General features: G+C 45.9%; 1 long non-coding RNA gene across 1 annotated transcript in view; it reads right to left on the reverse strand.

Annotated features, from left to right (window-relative positions):
* Positions 1 to 9,875, reverse strand: part of LOC134956867 (uncharacterized) — a 35,146-nt gene extending 25,271 nt beyond the window's left edge. Inside the window, exon 1 of the long non-coding RNA XR_010186242.1 lies at positions 9,853 to 9,875. This is a non-coding gene — a long non-coding RNA (uncharacterized LOC134956867). The remainder of the gene's footprint in view (positions 1 to 9,852) is intronic.
* Between the last annotated feature and the right edge of the window lie 493 nt (positions 9,876 to 10,368).

The following is a 10,368-nucleotide window of genomic DNA, read 5'->3' on the forward strand; positions in this document are numbered from 1 at the left end:
GAGTTTTTGGATATTTCCATCAGTATCCAAAATGGTGAGATCATCACCAACCTATTTACTAAACCCACGGATAGGAACACCATTTTAAGCTGTAGCAGCTTCCATCCCTCTCCTTCCACTCATGGGCTACCCTATTCCCAGTTTTTACGGGTATGTAGAATCACCAGCCGAGCCGAGGATGTTGAGAAACAACTAGACCTCATGGAGAACAAATTCTTATAGAGGGGATACCCCATGCCCCTATTAAAATCAGCTTGAGCAAAAGCACTATCACAGGAAAGAAGCAAGCTTTTAACTAATGAGATTTCCCCAAAAGGCAAGGACAGGCTCCCGTGGGTCAATACATACGACACAAACAGTCGTCACACGAGCAGAAGGGCGAAGGTACTATGGCCAATAGTCACCTCGGACCCTGACCTGAGATCTTTAAAAAACACTAGGATTATGCCAAGCTACAGGAGGGGCAAAAACATCAAAGACCTAGTGTTGAAAACTGATCTTAGTAAATTTAAGAAAAAGGCCCCGCAACATTTTCGAAGTAGAGCTAATGGCTGCTACAGGTGCATTGGCTGCACAACTTGCAGCTATATGTCCACCAGTGATGTCATTGGACATCCACATTTTGCCAAGAAATACACGATAAACTGGCCTCAGTCTGGCCATTCGAAATTCGCTATCTATGTAATTATGTGTCCTTGCGGACTCTATTACATAGGAAAGACGAAATGCCAGTTTAAGGTAAGGATGGCGCAACACAGACAGGCCATCAGGGCTGCCATTAACACCGGGTCTAGTGACCAACCTGTAGCCTGCCATTTCCTTAACTTTAAACATGGCATGGCAACCCTAAGATATCGGGTGATTGACCATGTACCTGAGTCCATCAGGGGGGGAAACAGGTCCCTCAAGCTGCTTCAACTAGAATCCAGATGGATCTTTAGGCTGGATACGATACGACCCAAGGGGCTCAATGAATCATTGGGCCTCAATTATTTTTTATAGGGTAGCGACATTTGATATGTACAGGAGGGAGAGAACTGAGTATATGTAGCCGTTCTGTAGTAAAACAGTTTGAACCAAGCTGAATATGTTAACAGACTTTCTTTTGGTGTAGAGTTTACATGTGCTTTTTATGTTGTTATGTTTTATTGATATTAGATTTTTTTAGGGTGCAGTAGTATAAGGAAGGAGTATGTGGCCTGCGTGCCAAATGTGTATTATGATGGTTTTAGATAGTGTATTCATGTCACATTGTGGGGTATTTTTTTGTGATACATTAATGCCGCTGGAAGTCCATTGGGTGTGAGAACTTGCACATACTGACATCTTTTCACATAGCAACTGCTGGGTCGCTAGTCAGTAATTTTTACAGCTCTGTCTTCAGATACCTACATTGCAGAGTCATCTCACGGTATTTCACAGATTTTGTAATTTGTTTGCACTCGTTTTCACACCATGGTTGTTGTTTTAGGTATTTTCTGTATATTATTAACACACCATATATGGACACTTAGGGATGTCCTCTTACACGATTAAGTTATGTGTACACCCTCTGGAGCATAATCAGCGGCGTTTCTGTAAGCATGTCTTTGTTTGTTTCACAGCGTTACCGGGGCAACGCGGCCGGGACCCGAGACGTCACCATGTGACGCCACTTCCGGCGGAAGTGGTCACTCCAGGTGGGCGGACGAACGGGCCCGGAACGGCACGGCCAGCGGGAGCCAGACATGGGGGAGGACGGAAGGGGTGAGTGTATCTATAAATGTGTTTTTTCATGCACTTTATTGTTATCCTAACGACGGGGTGAAATACCCCGAAACGTTGATTTGCTGATGCAGCTCTTGCACTAAAGTCACTTTGCAATTCCAGCCTCTGAGTGCCGCCTCATTCTTTGCCGCATGTATATGGGGTTAATACCCTAGTGGAGGGCACCAGAGCAAGGTAGCCAATTGGGGCAGACCGAGTGCCGGCGATTGGTGTGGATATATATATATATATATATATATATATATATATATATAAAGGGGCAATATGCGGAACTATCATGTGAGTTGTTTACTAAGAGACCTCTACACAAAATGCGCGGAAACCCGCTAAGGCTTGAGGAGAGGAAATTAATTTTCGTGCTCTGCGCAGGTAGGGTTTCTTCACTGTAAGAGCAATACGAATATGGAATACACTGCCAGAGAAGGTTGCAACGGCGGACTCAGTCAATGCATTTATAAATGGGTTAGACAAATTTCTAACGGAAAAAGATATACCAGGATATAGCCTTTAATCTGCATAGAATAGGTAATGCAATATAATTCATATTGAACTCGATGGACTACTAGTCTTTTTTCAGCCTCACCAACTATGTTACTATGTTATCACCTACCTGGTACACAAGTACTAATAGGTGGTAAAATGGGATCTGAGGCCAAAAGTGCTGCGGATGATTTTTCACTTAGTCCCGTAATAAAATCTCATTAGATGAATTGGACTGGTAGGGTGTTGTAGTCAACACAGAGGTGGGATGGTTCTCACATGTTGTGCTTTTTCTGGACATCCTTGGTGGTAGCCTGCATCTTGCTGTGCAAGTCAAATGGGAAACCTGTCCTCTAGAGCATGAACAACTGGACCAGAGGTGAGCACCCATGAGGGACCAGCCCTTACAGTAAAACTAATTCTAAAAATGCCTCCTTTACCTTTAATGATAGTTGACAGTTAACCAGAATATTTCAACAATTGTCGAAAAAAGTAATCAGGAGGACTCACGCCATTCATAGTTGGTCATGTGCTACCATTTAATTTAGCACTTTATCACTTTCATATCATTTTCTACTAATATCACTTTTTTAATGACACTTTTCATATGTATCTTCTTTTATCTATAGCCTCTGCTTCCTAATATCCACTTACACTTTAATCTCACACTGGTGTACTGCCCTTGGGTGTCTGGCCCTTGCCGGTTTGTGGGGTATCATGCCCCAGACGTGGACTTAATGTTTGGGATCCCCAGTACTCAGGGACACCTTGAAGTGGCCTGGGGGCTTCCCATATCTTTGCAAATTTATGCAACTGAGACCTCCCTCCCTAACCCCTCCCTTTCATGTACCTGGATAACATTACTAATAGGATAAGAGCAGCAGGAGTGTATCTAGGGGTCCCAGACTTCTTCTGGAGTGCCGCCACTGTCTCCCCCGTTGCTGGGGGAGACAGTAGCGGCACTCCAGAAGAAGGATCGTGCGAGCCCCGAAACAGTGGTGTATTTTTCATGCATTGAACATAAATTTGACTTCTTCACTAAGTCTCTGGAGTGCTGCTTCTGTGTTCCCCAGCAACGGGGGAACCATCATTGTATAGACCTCACACTGAGGGCACCGGACCATCTACACTTTTGTTGAGTGTAGTGCCAGTCTGAATGTTTTTTGATATATATATATATACAGTGGTCAAAGTGGAAATTTTGAAGTGGGGGTATGGGAAAGTGAAGGTTGCAATTATGCGCGTGCTGCTCCAGAAAAGGGGCATGGCCACTCAAAAGGGGGCATGTCCTTCAGTGTAGTTTACCACACCATATACCCCTTATATACATTATGCACCACAATAGTAGGACCCCTTTCACTATCTAGTACTGGTGCCCCTTTCACATTATAGCACACAGTATGAACCGAAATTTACACTATACCACATGGCATGAGCCAAAATTCACATTATCGCACACAGAATGAGCCGAAAATCACATTTTACCACATGGTATGAGCCAAAATTCACATTATAGCACACAGAATGAGCCGAAATTCACATTATAGCACACTATACCACATGGTATGAGCCGAAATTCACATTATAGCACATGGTATGAGCCGAAATTCACATTATGCCAAATGGAATGAGACACAATTCAGGGAGAGTGACAGCAGGGACATAGGGACAGGGAGAGTGACAGAGGGACAGGGAAAGTGACAGCAGGGACATAGGGACAGGGAGAGTGACAGAGAGAGGGACAGCAAGGGCATACAGTAGGGACTAGGGAGAGAGAAAGGCAGCAGGGTAAGATTACCTATTTAGCAGCAGCAGTTCTGAGCATGCTGTGATCTGCAGTGCGGTGGATGAGGAGGCTGTGGTCGGCATGGTGCGGAGGAGACGGAGGTGAAGAGAAGGACTGAGGGAGGCGGTGGTGTAGCACAGGAGGAGGCAGAGGGTGGCGGTGCAAGGAGGAGGAGGCTGTGGTCAGCGGCACTGCGGCTCCTATGAACGCGGCGCTACTATTTCAAATCTGCTGCGGACCAGCAGCCAAATCAGGAGTGGCCGCTCCTGATCGGCTGCCGGTCCGCGGCAGATTTGAAATAGTAGCGCTGTGGTCATAGGAGCGAGAGCTCAATGCAGCGGCGGGGGCAGACTAACTCAGTGCTTGAAGAAGTGCCGGTATGTCATACCGTTGTATACCGGCCCACTTCGAGCACTATATATATATATATATATATATATATACATATAAATATCTCCTATATAATAGCCCAGATCTGTCACTCTGTGACTGTGTGAATAACGCTGGGCGTGGCTAGGAGCTCTCATTGGGTTAGCAGCAGGTCTATCACACCCAGTCCACAGCTGGTCGGGCGAGAAACGCCCTCCCACACAGGTTACATCCAATGGGAGGCTCTGCCCTTTGGCTGCTGTGTGTTCCCAGAGCAGGATTAACAATGGGGCTGATAGAGCTGCAGCTCCAGGTCCACACCCCAAAATAGGCCCACTGCATCTGCAGCAACATACCCTCCAACAATTTACACATAAAATTTGCTACAAATTCGAAAAAGCTGCATGGCCACGTCCCTTTTCCTATAATTTCAATGAAAGTTTGGAGAGTCAAAAATCAGTACAGACCATAAAATAAAGGTACTGTACCTGCCAAAAAGGTACAGCTGGAGGGTATGTCACTGCATCTGCAGCAAGTCTCTGCACTGTAGATAGGGAAAAAAATCCCCTTACTGCAGTGTCCTATGTCCTGCTGCCAGTCCCCCTGCCTCCTCCGGCATCAACAGTCCCCACTCCCTAGCTGCGGCGCAGGTAGAACAAAAGCTGCTGCGGCCACTGGCATAGATGTGTATGAAAGCGGTGCAGCGGAAGGCTTTCATAGCCCTCCCTGCATTGCATACTCTCTAAGCCCCAGAGCCTCCTCTGCGCATGATGTCACAGGAGTGCCTCCCAGCCACGCCCAGATCCCCAAAGGCCCTGATTTCGCAACACAGCACCTGGGCTGCCGGCCTGGAAGCCCCGAGATGGCTAATGTAACGGATAGAGTGGGTGATATCGCGGAGGGTAATGTCTGGATGCTGAATCAATGTAAAAGGTGACAGAGCACTCTCACCTTTTACATTGATTCAGCCAGTTCTACTAGCCAGTCAATATTGTTAGCGCTGGTGTCCCAATGCACCACATTACAGGGAAGTAGACGCACTAAATAAACTACAGCTCCTAGCAGCCCTTAGCGCCGGAGCATTCCTGCGCTAAGGGCTGCTGGGAGCTGTAATTAATCGACCAGTGAATAATTAAAATATAATACTATTTGCACAATAGTATTATATTTTAATTATTCACTGGTCGATTCATCTGAATCCTTATAATAATTGATATATTCACTTTTCCAAAGCCATACCGTAATCACTTTGTATCTAACCAATTGGTATGGGTTTATGAAACTCTGTTTTATTTATTGTTTAAGTTAATGTACTTTTATTGTTCAGATCTAGTACCCCTGAGGAAGTCCTATGGGACGAAACGCGTTGGGTTCTTCATTTGATCAATAAAACCGGTGCACACTGAATGTTTGCCAAATAAGATACTGTACTCAGACTGAATGTCTATTTTGTTATCTGTACAGCAAATTCATGTATCTTTGTAAACGATGTGTTAATGGTCATTATTGACTTTGTGATTAAACCTTTTAAATACAATGTTTTTAAAGTATTTGTAGTAATTGTGGATAAAACTATAACTATTTCATTACGTTTAGTGCCCTCAGATCTGTTTTGTATATATACTGTATATATATATATATACATATATAATTCTTGCACTTTTAGAGGCAGTAGTTTAATCGCTCTCCTCCCGGTAATTCCTCACCTGCACCGCTCTACGAACAAGGAACTCTACATAAACTACACCTTCCAGCACCCCTTGCTGCCAGGAGCTCCTGGTTGCAAGGGCTGCTGGGAGGTGTCATTTATGTAGAGTTTCTTGTTTGTAGTGCGGTGCAGTGCCGGACCCCGGCGCCCGCTGCTGTTCCGCACCATGCTGTGTTCATTGCTGGCACTAACAGCAGGTGAGGAACTACCCGGCGTGGGAAGAGGGGGAAGAAGAACAGAATCAGCTGCTACCTACTGGCCACGGGTGGCATCCCTGGTGAGTGCCATCCTGGCCAATAGGTAGATACGCCCCTGAAGAGCAGTTGCCAAACCTTGTTATTTTTCAAACCCAGCCTGTAACATGGCAGTTAGGAGCTGATTGGCTGGTACTTTATCATCATAAAATGTATCACTTTTCAAGGCTTAGGGTGTGTACACATGGTGAGATTCGGGCAATGCCCAATTCTCACTATGCGACAGGGGCCGGGTCGTCAATATCACAAGCACATAATGAGGGTGCTTGTGATACTGGCTATGTGCGATTTTGGCTAAGTGTCAATTTTGACTATCTCTTCTATAGAGATAGTCAAAATTGACGTACCTGCACAGTCTATCTTTTCTTTCGATGCCGACCGCGCGGGACCGCGCATCGGCATCAAATCGGGATCGCAAGGTGACTGTCACCTTGCGATATGCACTAACTTTTCTTCCGATTCTGACTATATAGTCAGAATCGGGAGAAAAAATCTCACCGTGTGTACACACCCTTAGTATCATTGCGGGACCGGAGGCGCATCCATGTCCAAAAAAAGGGCTGTGACCTCAGATGAAGGGGATGGATCCTCGCTTCATGACCCCCATTATTGTCATTTTGGGGGTATGCCCAGCACTCCCTGAGCAGCTGGGCAGCCCCCGGCTCACCTCCCCGCACTTTTAGATGCCAAGCACATGCGCACGGCATCTATTCAGTGATCACCAGCTGCTTTACAGAGCAACAGTGATCACAGGCTCTCCCAACCTGCCCCTGCCCACGGGATACTGCAGCCCATGGACGGGACAGCAGGACAGTGTCTGAATAGCGAGACAGTTGGGCGGTATGAGGATATAATGATATGAACAAACAGATGGCTACAGATACCATGGATGGAGCTTCTGCTAAGGCTGTCACACAGAAGAAAAAAAAATGTAACTTATTTCTTCTGACATCCTGAGTCTATATTAACGGAGAATGTAATAAAAGTAAAGGTTTTATTCACTGTATTTTTTTGTGGAATTGCTAGCAGTGATCATATAAAACACTTACGGTATTTAAAAAAAAAAAATCCTAACTCCAAAACTGCAGAAAAGTATGCATAAATTGTGTGTCCACAAAAATGACACACATCATTTAGGGTACAATAGACCCTGAAGCACTTTATTTTTTTATTTATTAACAGTTTCTTATATAGCGCAGCAAATTCCGTTGCGCTTTACAATTTGAAATAACAATAACAAACTGGGTGATAACAAGCAATCATAGAGGTAGGAAGGCCCTGCTCGCAAGTTTACAATCTATAGCACTTAAAAGGATTAGGAGTTATTTCAGAAAATTAGAAATAATTTGGCCGGACCTCGAGGTTGGCCGCATTTTCTCTGCTCCCCTCTGCCAACGGCACTGATTACAGCTGCTAGCACTGACAGCTATGACCTGCTGTGACACCCGCAGTTACGGGAGATATCGGTGGGTAAGTGGGCACATTCCCCGGCTCCCCACCTCTCTGCTCACACCTGAATCCAAGCATTAGTATCTGCGCCACTGCCCACGGCATCCATCAAGGATTCGGCCAGGCACCCTGCCTGCAGAGGTAACATAACACCCGGAGCAGGCTCACCTCACGGTGCCCCATCCCCCACGGTAACACACATATATATAGATTAACACACATATAGGCACAGACATACATAAACACACACATACAGTACACACACACACACACACACACACACACACACAAACACAGATATATACACAGACATATACAAATAAACACACACATACTGTATACTGTACACACACATATACACAGACATACAGTACACATACTGTATGCACAGACATATACTCACACAAACTGTATACAAAGAAATAGACACATAAACACACATGTACACAGAAATACATAAGCACTCACATAAACATATATACACAGACATACATGTATACACATAAACTTACACATATGCACACATATAAACACATTTACACACACTAACACACACATATTATGTACAGACATATACACAGTTGCACACAGTATACACAGACATCAAAACACAGTATACACAGACATAAACACATACACATAAACACACAGATATACACAGACAGGCTTGGACTGGCCCACGGGTGTACAGCGGAATCCACCGGTGGGCTCCACTGCCGTGGGGCCCACCTCCTGCTCTAAGGATCAGGTTCCAGACTGTGCACTTGAATTATACATTATACTTATGTTACCTTATACTGGACTATGGTGTATTTTCTACAGTGCATTACTGTTATTAATCTGTTACATTATCATGCATGCAGCAGCTGAATTTACTGTATATATTTATGAAGGGGCCCAGACTTTGCACTCTGTAATGGTTAGTCAAACCAATGAGGTGGCAGGCCACACCCCCTCTGCAGACTGGCCGTACCCCTAACACGGGCCCCTACCATGCATTCTCCCAGAGCCCTACATGCCCCAGTCTGACACTGTACACAGATACACACATCAATTCTCACCAAGAAGGCAGCAGCTCCTCGTTCTAGCATGGAGGGGTGGAGCTTCTATGTGATTGATAGGCAGGGCCTCTGTGGGCAGGAGGAAAGGACTGTGCAAAGGGAAGGGGTAGCCACCACACTGCCTGCATGTTCCATATCAGAGAAATGCAGATACAGTACCTGACAGCCAGAAAGGTTCTTCTGACAAGCCTCCAAACCTCCCCTCTTCCCTAACAACACACTGCACTGCACTTGACTCTGGTGGTCATTCCGAGTTGTTCGCTCGCTAGCAGTTTTTAGCAGCCATGCAAACGCTATGCCGCCTCCCACTGGGAGTGTATTTTAGCTTAGCAGAAGTGCGAACGAAAGGATCGCAGAGCTGCGGCAAAGTTTTTTTGTGCAGTTTCTGAGTAGCTCAATACCTACTCAGCGCTTGCGATGACTGCAGACTGTTCAGTGCCTGTTTTGATGTCACAAACACGCCCTACGTTCACCCAGCCACGCCTGCGTTTTACCTAGCACGCCTGCGTTTTTTCGAACACTCCCTGAAAACGGTCAGTTGACACCCAGAAATGCCCACTTCATGTCAATCATTCTGCGGCCAGCAGTGCGACTGGAAAGCTTCGCTAGACCCTGTGTGAAACTACATCACTCGTTGTAATAGTACATCGCGCGTGCGCATTGCGCCGCATACGCATGCGCAGAAGTGACTTTTTTTTGCCTCATCGCTGCACAGCGAACGAATGCAGCTGGCGATCAACTTGGAATGACCACCTCTATGCGCTGCAATCAGTGACATGGAACATGCAGACAGTGTGGTGGCCACCCCTTCCCTCTCTTACAGTCATCTCCTCCTACCCTGAGTCCCGGTTCCCAGCTCTGTTATAGGGAGCCGGCGCCTGGAGCTCAAGCTCCACTCAATCCACCCTCACTAAGCCCCAGCCTACCTGCCTCCCTTCCTAACAAAGCACCATACTGCTTTGTTCCCTCTGCTCTTACCCTCTGTTGCTGAGGGACTCCTTCCGCAGTCTAAAAGAGATGATGGGATTAACAGTGCTTCTTTTATTACAATTACTCCCTTCTCCACTGTGGAAAAAGCCTGCCATTAGGTTAACACTCCCCCTCCTGGTCAGGACTGCACAGTGCTAGCTACAGTATATTCTGGCTTGATCACATTACTGATGTTTGCTGATGGATACATTTGTGGCTAAATCTCAGAGGGGTAGCAGAGGTGGAACAGCTGACAAACAGAGGGAGACCAGAGCCTTAGCTTTTGCACCTGCCAGCCCCCTATGCCTCCTGACAGGTAGGGCTCTCTAGTTTTTTATCCTATTCAAAGCTAAGAAATCTATTTCCAGGAACTGGAGAAATCTGCGGTCAAGCAAGCTGCCCTTCCACCAGAAAATGTTGAATATTAGGCCCACTCCAATATCCCCCCCTCACCTACGATTTAAGCACCCCCTACCACACTGGAAGTCATGTACTAGGACCCCTTCATTCAGCCCAATGCTCCCT

The sequence above is a fragment of the Pseudophryne corroboree genome, chromosome 9 (genome assembly GCF_028390025.1).
Source record: "Pseudophryne corroboree isolate aPseCor3 chromosome 9, aPseCor3.hap2, whole genome shotgun sequence".
Lineage (NCBI taxonomy): Eukaryota > Metazoa > Chordata > Amphibia > Anura > Myobatrachidae > Pseudophryne > Pseudophryne corroboree.